This window comes from Taeniopygia guttata, chromosome 2 (assembly GCF_048771995.1).
Source record: "Taeniopygia guttata chromosome 2, bTaeGut7.mat, whole genome shotgun sequence".
Lineage (NCBI taxonomy): Eukaryota > Metazoa > Chordata > Aves > Passeriformes > Estrildidae > Taeniopygia > Taeniopygia guttata.
Genome location: NC_133026.1, coordinates 93,435,073 through 93,462,416, shown reverse-complemented (window position 1 = coordinate 93,462,416; position 27,344 = coordinate 93,435,073). Strand labels below are relative to the sequence as shown.

Below are 27,344 nucleotides of genomic sequence, written 5' to 3'. Positions count from 1 at the left end.
GTTTGGAAGAGATTTGGTCTCTCTGTTCACTGCAGCAAACAGAATTTGGCATAAACATTTGAATGTACTCACTTAACTGCTGATCCATCTATTGAAGTTTCATTAGGGAGCCATGTGCATTTGCAAAGGATGAATGGTTTCATTAGCACTGAGACTAATAAACTTATAAAAGTTAATAATGTGAATATGTTTGATTTGGAATTATGCACATAGACATTAAGAATCACAAAAAGGCAGGCTTTAAAATGCCCTGTTTTTTTCTAGACTTGAACAGCTGGAGTATTTTTTACTTTTCTAAGACATTTTAACCAAAAACACACCCTGATTTCTTTCACATGTGCTCTTATGATGTAATCAACAGGTTCTAGTATTACACTCAGATTTCAATCTAAACATACATATTTTATTCCCTCTAAGTATTATTTCCAACATGGTTTACTGTAGTTTTTTTGTTTCCTAATTATAGCAATTTTTGTTATTAATAGGTCAAGGTAAGCGCGTCAAAATTGTGTTACCGTCAAAAGCACATTTGAAGGGTCTGTAAATGCATGGAGGTCATATGTAGTCTTTATGTATTCCTTTCACTGAAGAATTACAGAAAACTTTCTATTACAAGATAACTTCTGTGTTCAGACACCCCAACTTAGCACAACAGGTCTCTTGCAGTCAACCCTGGACTAGTTTGGTTGTGAGCATCAAAATGACCTAGCACATTTTGGTGCCATTTTTCTTCATCATCATCATCAATCATAAGAAGCAGAAGAAAATGTTTTTAGTTTTTCTCCCTCCCCAGTTTGCTTTTCTGAAGCACCTGATCAACTCAATCTACTGTCTGCATTCTGATTTCCATCTCTGAATATTCATGATGAGGTCTGAGTAATCAGCTCTCATCCTTGGAGCCTGACTTGAAGCTGATCTCTAATGGTTACCTCCCAGACTTGTAGACATGTACCATTCTGTTTGTTTTAAAGGTGGAAAATGAATTCACTTATTGAAGTTACTCAATTACAGGGTAAAAATAATGAAATATGCTTCAGAAAGCTCTATGTTTAGAGTTGGCAGCAATACAATTGTTTCAGTAGAGGGTGATGCTCAGATGGCTACAGGGTTTCTAGGACCTTAGTTCACTGCTGAATTTAGGTCATGGATATCTGACCAACTCTGAGTGTAATGTGAAGAAACTAAATCTTTTATCCATCTCCAGAAAATTTCAGCAGAGACAGACACAATGAGAAGGACTCTTCCCATCCTGGCCAGCATGTTTTACCCCAGATCTACAAATTTAAATCACAGGTCAGTCTCACTGCTTACACATCTTCTGTCAGCAACTGCACCACTTCTTATAGGGGTATCTATTCCCTCTCACGGGCAACTGGGGTGAGAGCACATCAGGTTCTGTCACAGATGAAATGGGGGGTTTGGGGAGGAATAAATGCCAGGCACATGTGTATGTTCATCTCTGAATTGAAGATGTACAGTTAAAGATTCTCTATTGACAATAGCTGGAGTCACCATCTATTTTCTTTCATCACTTTTTTTCTGTTAGGAAGACAACTCATCTCTGACAAATCTATCAGTGGCTCCATTCTTAGACTTAACTAATAGCAGGGCTGCAGCTGCAGGAATTATAAATACATCTGGCTTTGTGCTGCCTGGTACAACACTGTATCTATTATTATGATCTGACATACATCCTAACATCTCCTTCAGGTGCTGGCACATCATTTACAATAATCTCAGGTAACTGATGTTGTGACACCTCTCCTGCATGTGTGCTAGGTTCCTGTTAAATGACCATGAAGTGAGCTACTAAAGGGAAACATCATCAGAAAAAAAGCCAGACCAAATTCAGACCTTCTGTAGGTGGGTGCAACTCCACAGACATGACACGTTGCAGCTTGCAGGACAAGATGGAGATTTGACCTGCAGTTCTATGTGTTCTTTTCATATATATGTGTTCTTTTTTACCAGCTAGAGGAAAACCAATACTCTCATCTTGCTGCAATTAATAGAAAATATACAGGGTATAATGTCTGTTGCCTAAATTATCCTCCCAACTCTTTGCTGGTTTCCATCAAACAGTAGTGTTTCAGGATATTGTCTGAAACAAGACTACAGTGAGAAATTTAGAGGTTCAAAAATGAAGCCAGAAAATTACAAATTAAACTTTCACTTCAGACTGAATAGTAGGTAAGAATTTTCCTGTAAAATTAAAACTAGGAAAAAAAATAATTGAATTCATTCACTGACTTGACCCACAGCTACAGGCTTTATTTCAGATATGAAAGGCCAAATCTAGTCTAAACTGGAAAAGGCATTTTGTTGATTTTTTTTTTAAAGGTCTTGAAAGTTGAAAGCTATATGAAAAATCTTAAATCCAAGATAAATTCCCTCCTCTGCCTGAGAGCAATCCCACAGCTCCCACCTCCACTTGGGTATGTGCACACCCATGCTGTCCCCTTGACACTGTCCCACTTCATATGAATAAATAGACCAATTAGTTTCATTTTAAAAATGAACAACTTTTTGGCACACAAGCTCTTTCTTCAAGACCTGAAGAAGGGCATATGTGTCTGAAAGCATCTGTAATTTTTTCCATCCTGACACCTGTTGGATATCCTTTTGGCAGCTGAGGGAGGAGGCAGATCCCCATGTCTCCCACAGCGGGGGGGGGGTGCTCTGGATGGCAGGAGCTTCTGGGTGAAGGACATGGGAGTATCCCCACCTCTGAATTCACTGTTGCTTGCTTTGCAGCTGTAAATCAATCCTGCTCTTTTCCCCTGAGGGAAGGAAGAATAGACATCCAGACTCAAGTAATTGGGCAGTGCAAGTTAAACTTGCCACGTTGCATAGGAATAGGAAAAGTACTTATTTTTAAGAATTTTCTACTCAAACAAAATAATAATTGTTTAAATGACAACAACAATGATAATAATGACAACTACAATAGTAATAATAGCAACAGCAACAATAATCCTACACAACCCCTAGGGATAACTACAACCCCTGAGGGCTACATTGCAGAGAAAGTTGTATTCCCAGCTGCTGGTGAGGCTACTTAGGTATGAATGATACAAACTCACAAGCATGGTTAGAAACTCAAAACAGCTTCCGAAAGCCCAGCTTACCCCAGCTTTCCCCTGGATCCCTTTAGAAACAGTTCTTGTGATTTCTTTTTTTGGCAGAAAAGGCAGTATGTGGTGCTGCAGGCAAGGTAAGGTAGTGGAGCGAAGGCCAAGGAAATGTACTACCTGTCTAGCTTTATACACGTGTCATGGATACTGGCAAGGAATTTGTAACAATGTTTGGGTGGTGGCTTGGTAGGGGCAACTTCTAACTGTGGAAATTTGTTGTGGTTTTAGCATCCAACGTTTCAAATCACCAACTGGAAAGCCCTCTTTGAACAGTTTCAGAAGTCCTTTGTATTGATGAAATTAACATTTTTCAGGGTCACAACTCAGCAGAATTAAGGCAGATTTTTCCAGTGACTGGTTACAAAAGCTCCATCTCTGTCTAAAATCAGCTTCTCTGTCAGAGTCCATCTCCCTTGTCCAAGGTCAAATATCTTGCTCTCCATAAAGCAGTTGTAAATTTATTCTAATTTAGTAAACTGTATTTTTTCCTTTAATGTGTTCTCAGAAACCAGTGAGAAAAAATAGGTGACATATTAGAGACACAATTGCCTTCCAACAAAATTCTCCCCTAGAAAGGCAGTCAATACAGCTCATTCCAGCATAGTAAAAACCAGGGCAAAATTCTAAGCAGTGAAGCTGGAGTTTTATAATGAGAAGTACTGTGCAAATTTTGCTGTAGGCAACCTTTTCAGATCTATCAATAGTACAGTTAAACACAAATTGACAGACGGAAACTTTCAGGATGGCCTTATTAACATGTGAATTAGTCTAGGTGAAGTCATGCTGAAAAAGCTCTCCTTTAATATGTTTTTCAAATCACCTGTGTTTTTGTGTATCATCCTCCAAATTCAACATGTTGCCACTTTTGTATACCTCAGAAAGCTTTAGACAGTTTTATACCACATTGCATGTGAACTGTGAGGAAAGGTGCTATCAGTGATTATGGGCAAAATCCTGCCCATACATGTGTGCATGATTCGTGTTGGATTTAGTGAAGTTTCATATGCATAAATGAGAGCAGGGTCTAGTCCTTAATCTGATGACATTTTTTCTTTTTTTCTGTACAGCACAGTAGGTTAATAATAAAATGGCATCTCTTCATTTCTGTATGCTTTTTTTTTTTTTTTGAAAGAAATAACTGCTATGTCTTTGGATCAGGTGTTAATTATTCCCAGTAAGATTTGGTGGGTAACTAGTGATGCAGATATCAAACCACCCACTCTCTTTGTAGATGAAGGGAAAGTATCAGGAGGATTTCTGCTGAAGTATTCATCACATCTCAAGTCTCAAATTGTCCAAACCATTCAATTATAACACTTCACTCAATGCATGTCAGCATGTCTGGCACTGTGTTTCAAGAACGAGTTGAGCTGGATTTCTCAAAGAGGCAGACGTTGGCTTGTCCCCTTGAGGGACAACAGAAATAGAGTCTATTGGCTCAAAGTTGAGACTGGTTCCTGGATCAGTACACAGGAACTCTGGGAACTATTACAGCTTTCCAACTTTGTAGCCTCCAGACTCAGTTCACACATGCATATGTAAAAGGCTGAGATTTCCTGTGGTAACAGCAGAAGAATCCTATTTGCCACCGAATAAATAGGTAAAACACTGACCTGATGATGACATGATAAACATGTCTGGGGAAGTGATGCTATCAGTGCAGATCTAAGCTTATCCTCACCATTGCTTTAACAGTAAATGGAAGCAATGCCCATAGGAGGAGAGGAAATCCTTTGAGTCCTTCAAGGGTTATATGAGATTTTGTTGTTAACTGCAGAGATACAATACATCACTGTCAGGAAGCAGTGACCCTGGATTATGGTCACTGATTATAAAAAAGGCTTTCAGAGGCAGATGATGGACACCATGTCTATTATATGGTAGAAAAAAAAAGGGTGGCCGGAGAACCTCTAAGTGGATAGGGACATCATGTGAGCAGATACCTCCTTAAGCTCTTTGTATTTGCTTTCTGTGCTTGGCCTGGGCTGTACATGTTCCCAGAGCAATGAAAAGGCAGCTCACAGGGTTTTTCGTGCTAATGTTCAATATGATGTATCAATACGGTTCTGCTTGCACAGGCTATAATGAGCAGAAGATCATAAAGCTCTTATCAGCAACCCTGTTTAACTTTAAATGTAGCTCAGATGATTGAGGCTCTTCTTTACTCTCACTTCAGTCAGTTTTGACCTGAAGCTGTGGAATGACATCGCTGAAAATTTGCAAGATCAGTAAATATCATTCAGGAGAATATTTCCAACCTCATCAGCTGAATTTAGCCAATATTAGAGTCTGTCTTTGTGAGCTCCAGCCACAGTGCGGTCATGTTTTCTCCGTCTTCTCTATTTTTGGTAGCAATCCTAACTGCAGAATTATTTTGGCTAATAAAAATAAAAGGCAAAAAATTGTTTTCAGAAAGCCTTGTGTTTGTAGACAAGACAGGTAGTGTTCAAGGAGGTAATGCTAACACATGGCTGTTTCCTCTGGCAGCCTTACTAGCCTAGTCCATAGAAATTGGGCTGGGCATTTCAAGAAAGTGCTTGTCATGCACAGAAACGGTGGGAGGTACCTGCATGAATTCCAAAACAACAAAGCAGATTTGCATCTGGCCTCTGGTGTGAACGGAGGGGTTCAGATCTGCCTGCCCTGCCTGCAGACATGGGTCCTGAGTTGTTTAGGAGTATCTATCCCAAACAGACAAGTTCCCATCCAATCAGCTCAACTACCTTAAAACCTATTCACGGGCTGTGTAGAATCGGTTGCCAGCCTGACCTAGTTGTCAAAATGGTGTCTCACGCTAAGGCTGTGTTTGTTACCACACATTTGTGCTCCTGGGGAATTCAGGATACCTGCTTCACAAGCATGACCAGATAAAATGGTATGTTTTTAATTAGGAGAAAAAATTAACAAGACAACAGACATCTGAGGGCAGTTTTGTTGAAAGCTAAATTGATGATGAAAAGCTTTCACTCTTTGAAACCATTCAGTAGCCAGGTGTTTTCTAGTGGTTCTTCAGTGCATTTCACTGCTGCATGTCAGTGTTACTTAGCACTATCACATTTACATCAAGTCAAATGCTGTAACGTGGAGAGTATCACCATAAGAAATGAAACGTGTCAGCCTGCATACAGGGATTCTTGGGAAATATGTGCCTTTCAACAATCCTGCGGCTTTTATACAAATTCTTCTCACATGTTTGCTGCCCTAAAATTCACAGGTAATTACAATGGGATGAATAATCCACATTAATCAGGTAAGCAGGTATTTGAGATCCAGCACATCTCCTATCAGACAATGCACATGAAAATACAGTAATTGAAGCTGCTGAGAGAATTCCCCACTGACAATGTCTATGTAAATCCACTGTAAAGAATAATTCTATGATTATGTAAAATTTGAACAAGTCCTTTTATCTTTAAAAGAATGCTGCACCTTATTTCACTTAGCACACCAGTCTGGAGGCCCACAGAGTAAAAAGCGAATTGTCACAGGGTCCAATCCTATGGGATTCACAGAGCCAAAGCCATTGTTGGTGTAATGTTGGTGACTCTTTAGTCTGGTTGTTGTCTTCCTGCAGAAAATTCCTCTGAATTAATGTAGCATATCCTTACTGGGTTTCGGAGCACCCTAAAGCTCTTCATCTCCCTCTACCCCTCTGCCACCCCACATCTCAGAATTTCTTCCTGCAATCTTTTTTTTTTATTTTTTTAATAGCTTTATTGTAGCAACTTTCTGTTTGTATTTTGGCTATTTTTCTATGGCTTCTTACATTCTATGGATTCTTACATTCTCAACCTGATTCAAGTCTTACGTGACATGGACGAGTCAGAATGACGTAACCCTATTCTAGTATGCACCCTAGCCTTAGCAGAGTCCCCTGACATGGGAAATTATCAGCAGGATGTTTATAAACCCCCTGAAAATGGACAACAAAGGGAGCAGGTGAGTCAGGATCTTTCTAAGCTTCAGGAGAGAAAAATGCCACAGGAAATGGCACTTAAAGAGACATTTCTGCTGATTAGGGTACTCAGTCTTGAAACTCATAGCTAACCTTTTGTAGAGTTTGAGGCCCTCCTTACTGGAAGGGGAGGTCAACATCCTGAGCCCTTAGCCTACTCGTACAGGAGGAGAGATGCGAAAAGGGTTTCCCCTCATTGTCTGAAGGTACGTTCACTTCTGCTTTTCATCTCTTGGGCGAATGCTGCTGTTTCTTCATACTCTGCTTTGGGAGCTTATGTTGAACATCTGGTAGGCCACACAGAGGGGTTGCAAGAAGCAGATAGTTATTTGGTACCCTGTACTTCACAGTATGATCTTTCCTGGCAGTGGAATTTGGATTTTCATCCTGTTTGAGTGAACATTCATGTAACACTTCGACAAATTCTGCTCTGTTGTTCTTTCTCTGTGCGCGGTAACCACGGGTCTGGATGTGACTTGGGATGAGGGTCACTAGCCATGATTCATGCTAGACATTGGAGGACCTTGTAGGATTCTGCCATGGTCAAAAAGGAACTGTGAGGTTCTAAACATTGCATATAAGAGATGATACAGTAGCACTTAGAAAGTTTTCTGTCTAAAGCCTTTTCCCAGAAGCAGTGTGACACACTGGAATGAGGGAGTGTGATGCACTGGAGTGATAGATCAAGTCCAAAAATTCTCTTTCTTAGCCTGGCAGCCAGCTTGCTGAAGCTAAGTTCAGGTCAAATGATCACAGGATGGGTAAGTTTGAAGGTGCCACAGTGCCAAGGGGCCCAAACACCCTGAAAAAGCAGAGTCATCCTAGAGCACATCACACAAGATCAGTTTCCATCACTAAGACCAGTCAAGTCTCCTGTCACTACTTCTCCAAGTCCTGGGCAAGGAGATAGGGAAAAAAGCATGGCCTTACTAGTCATTTGGCATGAGTTTTCCAAGAGAGCTGTCTGTAGGAGGAGCACAATCCCTCGTCTTTGAAACAGGGGCAATATCTGATCCCTCAGGACATTGTGACAAGCAAATGGAATATAAAGGGTAATAAAACAAATCACAGCTTTGTTGAAAGGCACATGAACAGTTCCCAGACAGATTCTCACTCATAACCCCACAGTTGCCTTTTTAATCCATGACCTTGCTATAACAGTGTATATCTGTTAGTGACTGTCCCATGAACTTGAACTGGTGATAGTCCCATGTACCCTGAATATAATATGTGTAGTATTCCATGTAGTCTTTACTGGGCTAGAGCCTAAAACTCTCTTGCACCAAAAAATCTTGTCTCCTTTTCGCATGTTTTCAATTTAACCATCTTGGCTACAAGTTATGATGAAGAAGAAAAGACAGAGAGACAAACTGATGCTGTGGTAATAGCTGAAGTTTCTTTGGTAAATTGGGGGAACTGTCTGGGATCTACAGTGACAAGACTAAGACAGGTATCTCATCAAAGAGCAGGCTTGTGAAGAAGAGAAAACTCACGAAGAGAAAACACCGGGGTAGACATATTTCTCTCAGAACAGTACTAGTCATAAACCTAAAGGATTAAAAAACATGAGCCAAAATTGCATAATCTGGCCAGAGACATGGGAATAGTGGCTTTATTCAGGTACATAACAGCACAGTTACGGCCCAAATCTTCACACTGATACTCTGTATGCTGCAGCACATTGCTAGCTAAAGCACGAAAACAAAAGAAGCTCTGAAAAGAGCTGAGGTTTGTAACAGAACTATCTCACTACCTTTCACCAGGGACTGGCTGCTGGGATGTTCTGTAACAGCAGCAGCATTGGCGGCTTCTCCAGCTTCACGTCTTTGGACTAAGGATGCATAATGACATATGACTGCAGCAAGGCTTGAATGATGCAAGGGATGTGATGACCCACTACCCACTGCCTCTGCTATCCAGACGGTGCAGGCTGTGCTGCATGCATGCTGCAATGCCATCCCTGAGCTCTCACAAACAATAATCAAGTCTCTCACAGCCAGAAAAGCCCGCCAAGGCCAGCAGTGGCAAAATCACAGCAACACAAAATAGATTAAGCATATTTTTTATCCTATTTTTGAAAATTTTCCTTTTTCCCATTTCTGACTCATCTGCAGCCTGAGTCTTTTCATCTTCTATCCGGCTACAGAGATCCTCTGGGAGAGTAAACAGTTCCACACACACAGCTTCTCCTTCTCTCTTCCCTGCAACAAATAAATACCCTCAAGCCCTTCAATTTACTTCAGAGTCATCAAGCACAGTTTAAAATTTAACCTGGTAATGTATTTTTAAAGGGATTCTTATGCAAAGTTTGTGCATGTGTGTACATGCATGTTTTTGTGCCTGCAAGAATTTCTTCCTGCTGTCCCAGACAAAGCCATCTCCATGCAATTTGGTTAGCAGCTTCCCTGAAATGGCTGTAATGCCCCTGAAGTGTTCAGGCATCATAAAATCCTCATACCACAGATGGACCAATTTTGGAGGCAAGAGGAGATGTGTGTATGTGTGTGTGTGAAACTCTTTCTGGGCCTAATTCATATGGGCAGCTAATCAGTATTGGATTGTTTAAAAAATTGTTTAGCTGCTATAATGACAGCCAGGTATCCGTCTATATTGCTTTCTCTTACCAGATGTTGCAAAGTGAAAGTATTCCTAGTTTTGTTCCATGTTTTCTAGCCTGCTTTTTGACCCTAATTTCCACTTATCATTCTCCTCCTCCGTCACTGAATTCTTCTGCAGTCCTTTTGCAGGGACTCATCCATGAGGATACTAACTTGCATCTTTACTGCTTCTAAATTTCATCTTTCCCTTTTACTCTGCTCTATTTCCATATGTCATTTTCCTTTTCTGCCTGTCTGGGAGTTGCTGTACCTAACTCTGTAAAGCATTATCTCTCCATCTCTCTAAAGTGTTTTGTGGTACTTTGTGTGAAGGATGGCATATAAAAATAAATTGTATTGCACTGTATTTTTGGACTGGCATCTAATCTTTACTGAGCTCATTCAGCCTATTTCTGAAAAACACTGGATCTTAAAGACTCTTCTGATCCAATGAATCTTGATGACTTTTCTGATCCTAGAAAAAGACTCCCTAATTTTCAAGTCATCTCCTGACACTAACACAGAGATAGAAGTCAGGAGAGTACCTTGAAAAATGGGGTTTGGCAGAAAAATATTCCTGGAACTCTTCCTTGTCTATCTGTGTGTCTTAACCTCACCTCTGGCCTCCACCCCACATTTTACTTGCAAATGTCCACCATTATGAGCACTGGGGTGGGGGGAGCAGGAAGCAGGCTGATGGCGCACAGCACTCGTAGCGAAACAATCCAACAGCTTGCTTATGCATCTATTTGGCTTAGGATGGGAAATTAGAACAGCTTTAATCTGCTAGCAGCATCAAGCAGGGAAGCACTCCCTGGAGTGAAAGCATTAGGAGTATCACAGCAGGGGCTGATGAGAGGCAGCCTGCCACGGTGTCACAGCAAGGCAGTTGTACTCAACGCACAAAAATCTGGGGTGCTAAGAAGGACCCAGGTACCTGGCTGGGAATTGTAGGGGGAGAGAGAATAAACCTGTGTATTGAGGTCTTCTGCAATAGGAAAATGCTTTCAAAGACATGCTCCCACATTACTGTCTTTGCTCTTCCCCCCCTTTTACCCTGTCACATCAAGGATTTGGTACCTACCTTACCAACGACAATACACATGTGCCATCCTAGTCTGTCATGAGAGCCCATTTGACTCATAGAGCTTCAGCATAGGTATAACCATGACTACATGTGGTCAGGATTTGGCATCAGACTGGAAAACACAGGGAGTAGCAGCCATACCTTTGCATTTGTTATGCAAAGCCCAGTTATGTTTGATTTCTACTCAATAACCCTATTCATACTAATTAATATGGGAATGTATAAGTAGGTGTAGCACCTCCATTTATAAGGTAAAAAACAGACCTGTGAAGACAGCAAGACATATTAAGATCTTCTTACCAAAATAAGGAACATTGAATTTTGTAGTATAAGATATGGACTAGCTGGAAACTGGAGCTAAGACCCAGTGGCAAGAAATACCTATTTTTTGTTTGTGTATTTGGTTGGTTGGTTTTTTTCTCATGTGTATCAGGACAAACCAACACATGCACAATAGTAAAGTTTAGGTGTGAACTTTGGCCAAAGTTGATTATTATCCACCTTATGTATGTTTCTGGAAACAGAATGTATTATTTACTCTGTCTTGTGTTTTCCAGTCTACTTGAAGTCTTTATTCTTGTTGGAAATATTGGGATGTTACCAACAGTCAGAGCCCTGCTATTCTTCACTGCTGGATGGGGAAAGCAGCTAGGACTTCAATCATGTTCACAAATGCTTTATAATCATTCAGTGTTCCTGTGAACATCAGACCTGGAAACCAGCTATCAGACTGTAACATAACCCCATTACCTTGTCCAGCCTCACATAGGTCTTATATTCCCCACTTCTTGGAATTTGTGCAAAACTGTGCTCATGTTTCTTGGTCTCTTCTCTCCTCATTTCATAGCTGCTGACAGCTGTTTCCTTCTCTGCTAGTTATTTGGAACTGAATCTGAAAATGAAAAGACTACCTGCTTCTAAAGCCTCCCTCTACATAATGCACCCACAGTGTTTCTGAAGACAAATAGTGATTCACTGCTCTTGTGATTTTCTGAGGGTGACACAGAAGGTGCGAAGTTTGCTGTTCATATTCTGAAAGCATCAGGTGCTTTCTGCTATCTGCATGGGCCAGCAACCACCAAACTAACATGGAGTGAAGAGTGTGTATACATGGCTAAGTGGGGAATGCAGACAATGCCATTTCATCCAAGAAGGGCTAGTTGCTTGAAAGGGTTAGAAAAAGCTGCTGGAGAATGATAGCTATGGAGACTTTATTTTTGTTCCTTAGCAGAGACAACAGGGATTGGCAAGGTTTAGCATAAACCTCTGCAAGTTTAGTATACTGTACTGCCAAACTGTCAATAGAAGTAGAAGAGCACGTCTGGTGTAAAATGGACTTAATGCATAAACTGTATGGTGTGAGGGCAATTTCAGCAAGCTCAGAAGTGCTTACATGTGCTAGAGTGTGGACAGATTTCTCTTTAGAGCTGTGGCCGCTGCTACATGCAGGAGCATGATGGAGTGGGTGTTTTCCAGATGACTGGAGCACTCTCAGAAATGAAAGCTCAGACAGTTCTCCTTCAAGCAGCTTGTACAGATTAGTTCTAGGAAGAAGCAGATAGCTCCAACTGGCCTGCTTCTAATGACTGGATGGGGGATATGAGGAGAAATGAAGAAAAGGCTAGCATTTAGCAGTGTCATCCCTGTCTCAAGTGCTCAAATACCTTCAGATATGCACTTCAGCATCTTTCAGAGACATTGTCATCATGCTTTCAGTGAAATCTCTGCAACTCCATCCCAGTCATCAAAATAATGTCACTTAGAAAAGATGTGTTTTTAAATATTTCAACAACTCATGTGTAGTATTTCTAAAGATTAATGACACAGAAGACACAGTTTATTCTCTTTCCCTGTAAAGGAGTGAGTATATAATACTCATCTTTAAAACAATATAAAATAAACTAGAAGTGCAGAACGTCACATGCTTAATTTTTTGTTTTCTGACTGGTTTTAGCATTGTGGGATGAACCTAAAACTGAAGAACTCTTCCTTTAATAGTTTTCCAGTTTCCAAAAGGATAGTGTAAAAATGTTAAAATTATACTTTTACATAATTTCTAAGAGTGTGTGATTGCTGTCATTGGAGTTCACAGGATCACAGAATAGTTAGTGTTGAAAGGGGCCTCTGCACATCACCTAGTTCAATCCCCTACAACCTACATCATAACAATATTAAACAAATATGCAATTCATACCATCAGGAAAACACAGTATTTTTTTGCAATTTGAACTGATACAATGACCTTTCCCACTGAGAAATTTCATAGCAGAAGTAAACTTCTGCTTTAAGAATGCTTATATAACTTCTCCCCCCATCAATTAATTTACCAGGCTAAATTCTAAGGAGATCTAACTCTGACCTATGAGGGTTTTCCTATGCAACCTTCTAAACTCTTTTCCTAAAAGTTCTTCCACTCCTGAATGGTCTAAACAAAGTAATTTGGATCATAATTTATGTGTTTATAATACCCATGAACTGTATTTCTCCTTTTGTTTGAAATATCTTACTAATCTTATGAATCTTTTATGTTATCTTTTATTGTACTGCATTTACATGCTTGCAAGTTTCAGATTTTAAATTAACAAAGGTCATTAAAACACACCACCAAGTACTATATCAAAAAGTAGTTAATACTTTTTCTAAGTTAAATCTTGTGAAATTAACTAGGCTTAGCTCTTCAAATACATTCTCTACCTAACGTGTAGTGATATAAGTAAGAAGACTTGTATCCACCTTCAGCATCCACTCCAAATGCTCTGAAGTTAGAAGAAAGACCCCATGTTGATGCCAGCGAGCTGTGGTTCAGCCTGTCATTGCTGGAGAGTAATAAATCCACCCGAGCAGATGTGTCTGAATCAGGAGACCAAGCATCTATAAGGACCTCTCCATCTGGTTCTCCACAGTAGACATTCCTTCATTTTGTCTCTTTTTTGCAAGGAACATCAGTGGTATCCGTGGCTGTCACTTTTTACTTTGTTTTATGATCCCTTTGTAGAGTGGCTCATATGCTAAAGCCAGACTGAGAGTAACCATGTGTGTTTGACTTCACTCAGCAGTGGGAGTGTGAATTCTCAACCAGGCATCACCTTCGAAATTGATATTGAGTAATTAATCTATAATAGTGCAACTGGCAGGCAAATAGCTTTAATAAAGGAATTTGCAGTTACATGTTCAGAAAACGGTGAATGATTTATTATTTTACTCAAAGCTGAAATAATCTTTGACTTGACGATGAGTTACCTAATTGGAATAGGAGATGCTTTAAGACTGAAAGAAAGCTTTGTATCATTTTCATCCAGTTGAGAACCCAAACTTACATCAGAAAATAATTAAAGAAATACCAAAGACTGGAGCCAATTTGGTTGAGAATGGACAGGTGTTGTATGATTTATTATCAGCTAAGGTACTGTTATCTGTTGAGTTATTGTATTTGTTATTATTATTGACTTTATGCTTTTAAGGAAGTAAACCTTAAGCTCTAGAAGTCTATGGTGGAAGCTGACCATCTGAACTCTTTTTGGTCAGAGTAAACAATTTGCCCAGTTTCTGTATGTGTCTGTTTGTCTCACTGAGCTTTCTTCTGTCTCTAAGGCCTGACTATGGCACAGAAAGCATTGTTTTGCCTGTTGGATTGAATGAATGTAAAAAGCCTACATATGAAATTATTATATCACCCAAGAGGACTTACCCCTGATAGTGTTCAGGCTGCCCAGTGTATGTAGTAGGCCACAACAGAGTGCTCCTCCTGGCTAAGCCATTCCTCTGAACTTAGGGAGTGCTCCTGGAACTAAACTTGTGACACTATGACAAGGAAAATGTAAATGTACATCAACGTAAGCATTCTTTTATTTCTCAGCAGTAGGTTTCTTGTCAGAACTTGCATCCTGGTCTCAGGACGAGAAGTGCTGGTGGAGATACAATGTGTTGACTACCCAGATCTCTGACAATACTCTCCACACAACCCATGTCCTTATAAGAGACAGAAACCACTATGTCTTGTGTGCATCTCAACACCACACTGGGCTTGGTGTATTTAATTTGCACTGGGTATCGCTGGGTATCACTGAAATAAAGTGGGTGTCAGTCCTAGTTAAACTCACTGTAGAAGGCTGATTATCAGGTTATCTGGACCACAGTTAATCAGTACCTGAGGTGGCAAGCATTCCCTGTGTTTACTTTAGGTCTCTTACTCTTATGTGGATCTACTTGTAGTTTTGCATTTGTGGTCCTTGAATTTGTGGAATCGTTGCATCATTTTTTCCCCACTTTCTTAGTTCATATTTTGAGAAGGGTTGTACACTACTCCTCTTTTTTCATAAGATTTTCTCATTTTATCAGCTGTGAAATAGGGAAGTGGTAAATCTTCTAGGCCTTGCCAGCAGGCATTTAAGATCCTGTGACTTCCATGTTCATTTGACACCAGCACAGTTGAAATTGTCATGAAAGTAGAGCTGACTTACATACAAAATACAATCTCTAGTGATCAACCAGCTGAATGTTCAAAGTGGGTCTGCTGAATCTGAGACAATCAGGAAGGAAAAAGCACAGAAGCAAAGAGAAAAAGATAGGTCTTATTCAGTTTTGTTCACCTGGGTTTTCTCTGTGCAAACTACATGTTTTGCCTTTTCATCTCAGGGTAGGCAGAAAGTTTATTTTGATGATGAGGACCTTGTTGCATACTGGTTAGTACAGACAGGGCAATTATCACTAAGAAAACCCAGCCAGTGTTAACAGTTCCAAACAAATTTTGATTTACATAAACTGGTGACCTTCAAAAAGTGCCCTCAGTTACTACCACTGATATAAAGTCCTTTAAAGCTCCAAGTTCAAGGACCTTTTTCATTTGCTTTGTGTGACTTGTGACACTGAATAACAGAAACAGGAATCTGGCTATCATCTGGATTTCATTTCACAATCTATATATTCCAGTACAAATAGTCACAACCAAGAAATCCATTACAAATTCATGGCCTGTAGAGCTTCACTGTTGAACTGACAACATTTATCATGAGCTCTTTGCAAAATCATATGAGATTTCATAACAGGTGTCCACTTCGCACAGGTCATCACCACTGTGGCCTGTGTCAAAATCCATTATACAATAGTTGAAAGCTGCGGCCAGCTACCTCCTTTTGCAGTGTCTGGTAGAATGCAGTAACAGATAAGCAGGAGACCCAAAGTTTAGGTCTGAACTTTTCCTTTGCACCTGAATTTCATCCTCAAAGGTGAAAAAGAGATGGCAGCACTGAATGCAGAGTTCTATTTTCAGTCAGCCTTCTGTTGTGATACAGAGATTTAAAAAAAAAAAAAGTACCATGAGCATAGAGTTTAAATAAAAATCCAACACATTATATTATTCTTTATTGGCTACTTTTAAGCAAAACATAACCATATAAAATTCTACTCATTCTTCCTGAATTTTGTTCCAGTCTTGTCAGGCTAGGCTGACTTGATGTGTAATGAGTCTCTTATCTGACATTTCCTATTGTCCCTAGTGGTTGTAAAATCATTACTCCTGAGAAAACAAAGTTTACATGTTGATAAGTGGTGAAGGGAAGAATAAGGCTGTGATGAGAAACTGCAGCTAGTCTTCTCACTTCTCTCTCATGCTCTGTCTCTAAAAGGAATAATTCACATTCTTGCAATTTAGAGAAAAGTTTCCAAGTCCTCTATTTGGGAACATATTTCAGTTTCTCCTGGGAGGTGAAAGCAGTTTGCTGTGAAATGCTTCAGACTCTCACAGTGACTGATGTTCTGCTTTCTTCTCTTGGGGTAGAATCAATGATGGTGGGGTAGATTCCAAAAAATTTATTGGAATAGGAAAAAAAAAAAAGAAGACAAAAATAGTTGGACCCATTTAATAGCTGTGATATCATTTTACTGACTTCCCCTGTCTGCAGGGCATATGTCACTGGTTGATTTTGTGCTTAGAGCACCAAAGGAATGGTCTTTAAAGGCTTTTTCCATCCCAGTATCAAAAAGAGCACCCCAGAGACAGCTGTCCCTGATGTGATTAACCACTGAAATGGTACTTGCAAACAGGGTGATGAAAACCTCTGAAGTCTGCAATAAAGTGACGAGGCTCAAAGTCACCTTGAGACAGGGAAAAAAGATTCCTAGAATTGGGAGAAAATATGTGCATTATTGATATGAAATACAATCCAATAATATATTATAAGTAACATCAGAAATATCTTTATTATATTGAACAGTTTAAAAAAATAGATGATTTAAAATTATTTAGCTTAAAATGGGCATATAAACAGTGCTTAGGTTCTGAAGAAAGGAACATCAATTCATTTTTTTTGGGTTTTTAATGCAGACATGTATTTGCATTGCATTGCCTATGCAAGGAAATTATTTACTAAATTAGCAAACAATGCTTGCTCTGTCAAACCAGTTTTCACTTCTTAACTTTCAGGGATGGTCTTTCCCAATTGGACCTGCATCATCTCTTATTATCACAGACACCAAGGAAATATGTTTTGGAGTACACCATGGCATTCAAAAGGCTTTGGCTTTCTCAGACTGGTAAAACTCCCAAGTGAAAGTATTTTTCCACCAACCACCACAGATTGAAAAGAGGGTTCTACACATTTGAGAGCTTCAGATGTACCTAATTGTTATGGTGTCATACAGAAGAGAAGGGACCCCTATCAAAATTGAGAGTTAAAAAAAAAGTATGCCTGACAAATGCTGAAGTTTAAGGAAAAGTCAATTCTGGTGATTCGTGGTGTAAATATCTGCGTACCACTAAAAATGTACCTATCCGTTTTGTCCACAATATAAAGGGCAGGCAAAAAGCAGTTTCCATTATTCTGCCTCAGGGATATTGCAAAGAAAAAGCTTTCTTTCTTAAAAACATGTCTCATGAATATTATTTTGGAAAACAAATACTATCAGCACACCTACCCTACCCAGCTTAATGGGTCTTCTGTCAGTGAACCTGACATTTAACACCAGCTCATTTTGGAAATTCCACTTTTCCACCTCACAAACAAACCAAGCTAAAAGATCCCAAGAAAAACACTATTTTGCAGAAATGAAGCCTAGCTGCTTCTCCCTGTCTTTGTTGCTTCCTTTGGCTGTAGCATGGGAAAGTATCTAGTATCTCTGGTGCCCCACTGCCCTGCAGACCAAACCCCATCCCAAGAGCTTGGGCAGTGACCCACGGACCATTCTCCTGCTGGCAGCAGCTCTGTGTCACTGTGCCATTCTTCCTACCCCAGACAGAAAAAAAAATTGTTTTCCATACCTCAAGCAGGCAGAGGCAGTCAGTTTGAATAGCTGGAGTTCCTCAATGTAGGTGAGAAAAAAAGGAAGAGAAGAACCAAAAATAGCACCTTCTCTGAGAGCGTGCAGGGCTTGATTCTTCCACAACGCGCTCTATCAACCCTGCTCCACAAAATGGCAGCTGCCTGGCAGGCAGCAGCCTCCAAGAAAGATGAGGTGGTACTCCCTGGAAAATTAAATAACTGGTATGGAGCTGCAAATCCTGCAGTGCTGGCTCCCAAAATGTTGGCACAGGATGGAGTGAGGTGTAGAGGGAGTGTTGTCATGCAGGGCTGGATAGCCTCAGGGACGTTTGCACGGGAAAGGAAGGAGATGTGGAGCTGGGATAGGATCATGTAGGTACTGCTCTAAAATCTTGCAGCCCAGTGCTTTTAAAGCAGCACATTTTCCCTGCTCCAGCTCCTGAACAAAGCAAATTAATGAAGTGCCATTAGTTGACTACTTAACGTTTCAGGCATTTTCCCACCTTACACGTAGTTTTTTAAAGCAGATCTCAGACACTACCAAAAAGCACACTAAACTTTTACCCACTTTCTGAGCAAATGAAAAGTGCAAAGGGTGAGGGAGAGAAAAGCTAAAGCATTTTCAGTTCTGTTTATGTTTTAATTAAATTTAATGGGTCTGTTTCCAAGATTTACACCAATCTCTTTTTCAAAGTGGAAAATGGCACAAATTTCACAAATTCTCTCTTAAAATGACCCTGAAATTAATAAGCCTGTGATGTTGATGAAGTGTTACAGATTTTTATTAGGCAGGATCTGAACAGCTTTTATTTCATGCTCTTATGCCTTCATACCTGTGTTGGGTGCAGCTCTCAATGTGGAACTCTGAACTCAGTAATTATAGCTAAAAATTGTGACAGAAGGTTTTAAATTTCGGAGGAAAAAGAAGCAGAGAAATATACCACAGGCATTTGAGAGACACAGTCATTTTGTCTTTGCTTGAGAAATCCTAATGAAAAGATGAAATTGCACTTGGGTTAAAAAAGAAAAAAAAAGAAAAGAAAAAAGTAGGACCAAAATTTGGCCCTGGTTCTTGGAAAATCTGCCCTTAATTTAGCTGAGAATAAGGATGCCTCCTTTCTAAATGAATGGGATATGGCAAATTCACTAGTGTGAGAAGAAGCTTGTATAACATTTTAGCTACTGGGCAATATATTCTCTGCTAAAAAAAAATCTTTGTGCCTCCTTAAGTGCAAACAGAGGTAGCCAGCAGACAGTGTACAACATGTGTAACTCTGGGCACTGAGAACTTTGTGAGTCTGCCAAAAACTCATCTCATTAGTGCGCTTTGCAGCTGTAGAACAACCGTTTGGCTGAAATGATGTAGACTGAATATAAAACCATGTCCTGGAGGTGAAAGGCCCAGTGGAGGGAGTATGCTGGAACTCCATGCACCAGAATGATGTTCTAGGAATTCCCTGGTCAGGATGCAAAAATTCATCTGCACATCTTGATACCCAGCTTTGACAGGAAAAGGTATATTCTCTGCAACAAGATCTTCCTTTGCAGCTAGCTCAGTCCTGGAGCTGTGAGGCTGGAACAGTACATCTTTTATACATAACACTCACAGACCTGATATACTTGCATCAAGAAGGAAATTAAGACAGCTGCCTGTCCCGTAGGAGCACAAATTAAATGCTGAAGCCCAATACATTTATGCAATGCTTTATACACCTCCAAAACAGAAAAGCTGTCAAGTCACAATTTTGGTGTTTTTTGATTTGTTTTTTACACAGTCAGGGTTTTGTGCACCATTCTTTACATTTAAAGAAAGCAACACAGACTGATTTCTGACATGCACCCTCCTATCACATCTATCAGTGCAGTACAGCGAGTGTTAAATGAATGTCACCACAGAGCCTCTCTCTCTCTCTCTCAAGTTTTAAATTTCCCTTGCTAGTGTAAAACTTAATGAAAGCCCTGGAGTATACAATAGCATTTTGAAAACAGGAATTTGTGACTGCTGTGAATCATCACTCACAGCAGGGACCCAGAAATGTGAATTGTGGGAGGAACAGGCTCAGTCCCCCTCTCTTTTTTACTGGGAATTTATTACAGGCGTGTCATTATTTACAATGCACCATTCACATCCTCTAAAGAGCCAATAAACTGGCTGCTGAATATGCATTTTGCTCTGTGGTGAACACAGATGTTTCCAGCTAATATCCATTTCATTTAATTTCTTTTCTTTAAAAAAAATCTATCTTGCTATTTCTGTAGCAGCTGGGTAACTATTTGCCAGTCTTCGGTTTGGGAATCACTCCTCATATTTATTATAGTTGGTGCCATTTGTGTTGCACAAAGTGGAGGTCTGTCCATATTACCAGTCTCTGCCTGTGTTTGCAAGGGTACCAAATGCAGTTGCTAAAATTCTCTCATAGTTTAAAGAAAAGGCCACTTGAGGATTCAGCACAGGTTCAAATTTCACTAATGATATGTGGCAAAAATAGTGTCAGATGTTTTTGTGTTCCAAGAGTACATCAGAAACCCCTGGTGTCTGAGGGGGATTTGTTTTGATTTTGCATTCCTGTGAGTAAAATATATTGTTGATTCACAACTGACAGGTTGATGGTCATTAATTTACAGTGCCTTCATGTATTAGTAGGAGAAGGAATAGCGAATTATGGTGAGCTGTGGAAGGTTTGTAAGTTCAACTCAGATAATCATTCCTAACTTTATATACTTATCTCTGCTAGCACTGTCCCCTGGGACTGCAAAACTGGTCTGTCATTTCTGTGAAAAAAGACTCTCCTGAGGTCTTAGTTTCCTGCATCTTGTCCAGCTGGAATCTGAAAGTTCAGAGGTAACTAATAAATACATTTCTGATTATCATCATCGTTATTACTCACAGTCCTATAGCAATTTTTTTAAAGCCCCACAAGAGTTGCGGTTTCACACAGTTTGAATACGGATAATGGCTGAGGAGGTGGCAAAGAGGGGCTCACGTTTTATCCAAATCAGATTGTTCAAACTAGATTGCTATTCTATAAATTCCTCCCCTCCTTGTGGTGTGGAAGGCAGTGTTATTGGGAATCACCAGATGGCTGGTTACAGATGGTGTTATACATTCTATCTTCAATTAGCTCTTGAAGAAGTGCTTATTGTTAGCTGTGGTGCAGTTCTTCCTCCACATGAAAATACTGCTGCTAAGACCTGCCCTGCCCGAACCTCTGTGATAAGCAAAGCACTTTTAGATGTGAGCGTGTGGAAAGACTTCTCAAAAGTGCTCCCATGAGAAGGCATTGAAAACCCAATGGGAGCGAATGACTGTGAGTGAGCAGCTCCCTGAATTTTTATCTGCTTCCTACAGGCTATATCCAATTGAGGAAATAAAATGCTGTTTGGGTCTAGACTGTGGGAGGTCAGCAAGGCCTTGCAAAAGCAGAAGGAAAGGAACATAGTGGCTGTTGCAAGGTGACAAAGCATATCACGCTTTGCTCTCCCACTCTGGTCTCCCCGCTGCACCTCCATATGCACAATCAGCACTGTCCTCTGCCGGAGGCTGCGTATCCCTGCTGAGCAGCTGGGGAAGAGGCAGGAAGACTAGAGACATCAGCTGGTGTGTTCGTGCTTCTGACTCACAGGAAGGGCATCTGAATGAGTTATGAGTTATGAGAATGAATCTGCTTGGAACACCATGCTTGGGGACGCCGTCGGCGTGACAAAGACAGGAACCTGCAGGCCCCGTTGCAGTGGTAGGAAGAGCTGCTTGGAGTATAAATGGCAAAATTTTCCTTTTAAAGAACTGGAGTCACTGGTTTTTATTGAGCCATTTTATCACCCTTTTGGGGGGTTGTTTCACTTGTAAAAGCCCAAATCAGAAGTCTCCTAGCATTTCCGTGCTCCTGTATGAAAGAGATAAGTGTGGAAGGGACCCTAGTTAATCTTTATGTCGGATCACAATCTTACCTCCTCTATGCCTAATAAAAAATATTAGCCCCTGTAGCTGCAGACTGGTTGCAAAGTGCAGGTCAATAAAGAATTCGGTCTTTTGCATCACAAAAATATCTTGCAATGCATTTTAATTTAATACGGATTTCCCACGAAGGACAAAACTTTTGTTTTTTTCATAAAAATTTGAAACTAACAAACATTGAGGTTATTAGATAGGCTCAACAAGGGCCAGTTGCACCTTTAAGAAGAAGGCATGAATCCCTCATTGTCCTCAAGAACTGAGTCAGACAACAACATCTGCCAAAGTCTGACAGCAGGAGAAAGGTGGACACAAGTGTCAGTCTCCGATGCTGCAGTACAGGCTGAGTGAGCAGATCTACATGCCTGTGAGAAGGGGTCCTCATCTACTGGGGCCTCAGCTTCCTCTCATGATCCAAAGCGACAAAGTCTTGGTCCTGCAGTGATATTCATGTGCATGGAATCTTATAAAAATGGGGGTTCTAAGATGCTTAATCATAGACTTCAATAACAGCAAATAACCAGGTGTGGAAATTAAATACTACATGTTCAGATCAGTCCCTAAATATGTATTTAAATGCCAATAAAAGCTTTAAAAGTCCCCTGGTACTTGTGTAATCTGGCTCAACAGCTTCCACCTCCCTGGAGCCCTGTCATGATGGCAGGTACAGTGGGTTTTCCTTTGCTTCCCCAGGGCAGAGGGTTGGAAAGGGCTCAGCCACCACCCGCTGCACAGCAGTGCCAACTCAGCTGGTGCAGGCTTGGGAGGCCACTGGTCTCTGGGGCTGTGGTATGAGGAATCCAGGATGTCCTCTGTGAAAGCTAGGTGAAGGCTGCAGTCAGTAGTAAGCAGATACCAAAGACGCTGGAGAAAAAGTAATGGAGCCTTCACTCTGCCTCTTTCTCGCATCTTATGTGGAGGGGATCTGGGATCCATTAAAATTCAAAACAAGGTTTTAAACCTCATTCCTCCCTTAAACAAGGTGTGCTATACTTCCTTTCTGTTTCATTATTCTTCTTTTCAGACCTCAGAGTGATCTTCTTTACCTTTGCAAGAGTGGAGATCTTTAAGATTTTTCCCCCCGATCTTTAACTGGATTTGAATTTAGCTTTAGTCTCATAGTCAAATGTCTTATTTGTGATTTTGGGAATTCTTGGATCTTGCTTATAAGCAAGCAAATATTTTCATGCTTTTTCCTCAGTTGTACTTGATTATCTCATACCTTCTTCCCTTCTAGCCATTTCCCTTCCTCACACTCTCCCTGCCACCCATGGCAGAAAAATTTGCCATTTTTCTACTTTCCTCTCTCTATTTCTCTTGAACAAGGCTCACACAGGGATACAGGTAAGAAGGAAATCGCTAAAAAGAGTAGGAATTGAGGTTCAATGAAATCATGCAGGTAACAGTGATCAATACAAAAAAGGGGACAAAGGTGGAAAATTTTTCTATATGATTAAATCAGTAAAATCACTGTAAGCTACCCTTCATAGCAGCCCCTTGCTCAGTGCTGGTTTTGGTGGCCGATATTTTGTCTGTTTTCTATCCCCAGCTTCCTGCTGTGCTGTGCTCTTCTGTGCAGTACTGCTCTGCACAAAGCTTACATCTCTCTTACCCACTGTAAGCAAACACCAAAGAAGGTGAGACAAACCCAGCTCAAGGGAAGCAAGGTATCATAACACAAGTCACTGTACTTGTTCTGATTTTTCACAGCTTTCATAATTTGTCTCTCTTTTTATTCAATCTAAGTTGCAGATATAGATATAAAGTTAGCAAAACTGTTCCTTTTGACAGCTGCCTAAAGGTCTTATCCAAGCTCACCAAAATCAATGGAAAAAATCCCATTCATAAAAAGGGACTTTGGGATAATTTCTAAATACTTATTTATATAGGAGACAACTGCTCTTTCAGACAGCTAATACACATTTCACAAACTTCCTTGAGGGCCTTTTAAACCAAAACAATGACAGAGAATAAAAAACTTTAAATAAGATTAAGGTTAGATGCACTGCACTTTCAGTACCACTCTGTAATTCAAAGGCTGCTATCTATGCTCTGGGCACAGTTTGGAATATTTCCCTTCCTTTTTGTAAAGGGAAAGAAACATGAAGGATTGATTTAGCAACAGTTTTCACTCTCAAATTCTTGTTTTCTGTGTTTGCTGTCCACTCTTTACCTTGTTTACTGATAATACGCTTGTAGAGGATACACATGGGTATAGGGCTCAACATGGTATGTAGAATATGGTAGAAGGTCACATTGTGCTTTTTATCTCTCAACCTGTCAGTGGATGAAATAAAAATTAAAAAACATTGGCATTGTCTTCAAGGGAAAAGGCTGGTTTTCTCCATAGATCTTCATTACATCACATTGGATGATATTATTCTGTACAATTAAAGTGTGCCACAACAACCCTTCGTAGGAATGAGCTCTGGCTCATTTCATTCCCTGTGGCCAGCAGTGTTTAATAAGTACAAAACACATGGTTGAAATAGTACCCTCCAGCTTGTGTGCCATAATATTGGCAATAACGTACAGGAAAAGAGTAGGAGAACCTGTGTGAGGGGTTTGCATGTGTGTTGTGTATGCCACAGCAGGGGCATGTTCCATATAGACAGAGGTTGTCCAGCAAAATACACTGGGGCTGCACTTAACTCAGTGTCTCTCTGAAGCAAAACCAGGCACAAACCCTAATTAAATGCAGGGTGTGAATCCCTGGAGGGCAGTGATAGAAGGGTCTGTGTACTAATCCAGCCTGTGCTGACTAACAGCAGCACTGCGCAATCACTGCTGTACGAATATATTCTTCTGGCAGCTGCGTGCAAACGGCAGTCTTTGCCATTCTGATGACTTCTCATTTTTATGACACTGTGTTTTAGCTTCAGGTGTGAGTGTGAGACTGCCAGTTAAGTGGCTGTTCTGATTATTTTAAGTAGTCACTAATCAAAATGCTGAGCAGAGGGGGCTGGGGGAGAAGGGGGAAAGAGATGGAGGTAAGAGATGTAAAGGAATGTGTGAGGGTTAGAAGGGGAGGGAGGAGGGCTTTGCATCTGATTTTCCTAAGCAGGGCAATTTCTTTGGTGAGGAAGGTGAGCCTGTCACTACTTGGCCCCTGTCTTCTGCAAGTACTTTAACTTCTTAGCAATCCAAATGATGATTATAGGAAAGAGGAAATGACTGGAAGGTTTCTAGCAGCAACAGCAGAAGCAACGGCAGAGAAATGCATTGTGAAAAATCAGTTTTAATAAAGCCCCAGCACTGACCTTGGAAACATAAGTATTTATATTATTGACTTCTGTATGAGGTAATTTGTTAAAAAAAAAAAAAACAAAAAACAAAGAAAAGAAATAAAAAAAATCTTTCTGTTCTTGTCTTTGGACCTGAGGAAAAAAATAACTAAAATTAGAGAAACTGGAGATATAAACGCAGTGAATAGAATAAAGCAAAATACCTCTGGGGTGTTCATCTGCCATAGTAGTCATTTCATATCTCATCTGTTATATGAATGTGATAGCTCTTTCCCTTTTTGATAGGATCATTATGTAGACTCCACAGATTCAATTCCATTTACAAGTCAATGGTGTGAGATTTTATGACAATTCTTTTTACTGGGTTGATTCTGGATGATCTTCCTCTACCCAAAAAGGAAAAAAAAAAAAAAAAAAAAAAAGGGAAAAAAAAAACAGAGAAGGGGACAGTGTTATTTTGGTGCTGACATGTGACTGTTCTGGATGCACCAGATATTACTGTGACAGACCTAAGAGTACTGTCCCATCACAAATGTGCCCAGGTGTTCTTGAGCCTCAGTGTCAATGCTGCCAACATTTGAAGAGGTCTGTGCTGAATGGAGAGCTGTTGCTGGGGAGGAATCCGTTGCTCTGGGTGGCAAGGGTAGTTGGTATCAGCTGAACTCACAGGTTTATATCACTGCACAGATTATGTACTTGTTATCATGCTCAAGTCTCTCATTCACTAGTGCTTCCCTCAGCCCTCCACAAGGGCAGCTCCAGCTCCTCCATAGAGCCTGTGGAGTGGTGTGCATATATCCAAGCTCCGCTCAGGAAGTGCTCTTCTCTGAGTGTGTTACTTACCTTTAGGGTTGAAATGAAACCTCATGTTTTGTGTCATGAAAATGAATGGGGTGGATTGGTGAGGGATTGGACACTGAATATTGTCAATATAGGTACATGCTCACAGTGAAATCCCTTTTGCTTAGGATGCCATTTCTTTGTTTATTGCCAAGCCCCATTCTGTCACAAGCAGGATCCACCAAAATAATCCCCTTTCAATGCCAAGAGCAGCATGGGAAAAGCAAGTACCCATGTGTTTAACACAGGAGGAGCTTAGAAAGGAAATCATCTCCTGTGTGGGGCAATGTCAAGTCAGGGAAAAAAAAAAAACAAAATCTCTTGATGTCCTTTCTGACTGTACATTTCTGTACCCTGCAGAATATAAAGAAGGAAAGGGGCATGAACACTTGGGCAAAGCAAGACCCTACCAGCTTTCTGCAAGTGAATTTTTGTTAGGGCATGTCTCCAGGCTATGACAAATAGCTTCTGTGGAAAAGTTTTACTGTTTCAGCGCATGTTCCGAGCATGCCTAATGTATATGTGTCCATTCTGAGCCTCTTGGAAACAGGAGCTGTTTCTGCTCCCCCTCCCTCAGCCACCTCTCCTACAAGCAAAGGTCTGTCCCCCAGCCTGGGGGTTGGAGCACATGCTTATGGACTCACATTGTCACAGGGCTGACTCCAGCTCAAATACCCTCCTGCAGAGGAGGCCTGGCTCGGGAGGTGGTATTCACCACCAAAAGAAGGTGAAAAGGCCATTGAATAAACAAAGCAGGGGAAAAAAATGTCAGTGATTCTCTAACCCTTGGTTAAGGCATTTGGCAGGATAAAAAGGAGACCTGGTGACTAGTCTCCATCATAATTAATCCTTACAAGAGTAACCGGATAAACCATTTCCTACTGGTTCCTGGCTCAGCATGTCAGCTTGTGACAAGGCATTCTCAGGCAGCAGACTTTTCTGATTTTGAAGGGAAGTCTAAATGCATAAGTTAGAGGTTTAACTCTGCCTTGCAAAGAAGGTGCATAAAAGTGAGGCTGCACAATGCTCATGATTAGTCACTGGTAATTTAACCTTAGGAACCTCCACCTCAGCCACAAAAAAATTTATGAGAATATTTACATTAGGAGACTCCAGTAAAACCCCAAAAATTTTTGATGCATTTGGAGAAGGGCTGAGACCCTTTACAATGTTTTCCCCAAACAACACTACTTGCCACAAATCCTGTAGGACCCATTACACACCAAAACACCTCATGTCCTCATGAGATACAATACCATAAAAGTGAATCTAGCAGCT

At 40.5% G+C, this 27,344-nt stretch overlaps 2 long non-coding RNA genes across 3 annotated transcripts in view; both read right to left on the bottom strand.

The window, feature by feature from the left end:
- LOC140682389 (uncharacterized) overlaps positions 1-27,344 on the bottom strand; it is a 146,676-nt gene that overhangs the window by 14,457 nt on the left and 104,875 nt on the right. The gene's annotated exons all lie outside the window — the stretch shown is intronic.
- LOC140682390 (uncharacterized) lies at positions 14,594-20,121 on the bottom strand. The gene is made up of 2 exons (XR_012054057.1): positions 18,029-20,121; positions 14,594-16,889 (listed from the first exon to the last, which is right to left on the bottom strand). It is a non-coding gene; the product is annotated as an uncharacterized lncRNA (long non-coding RNA).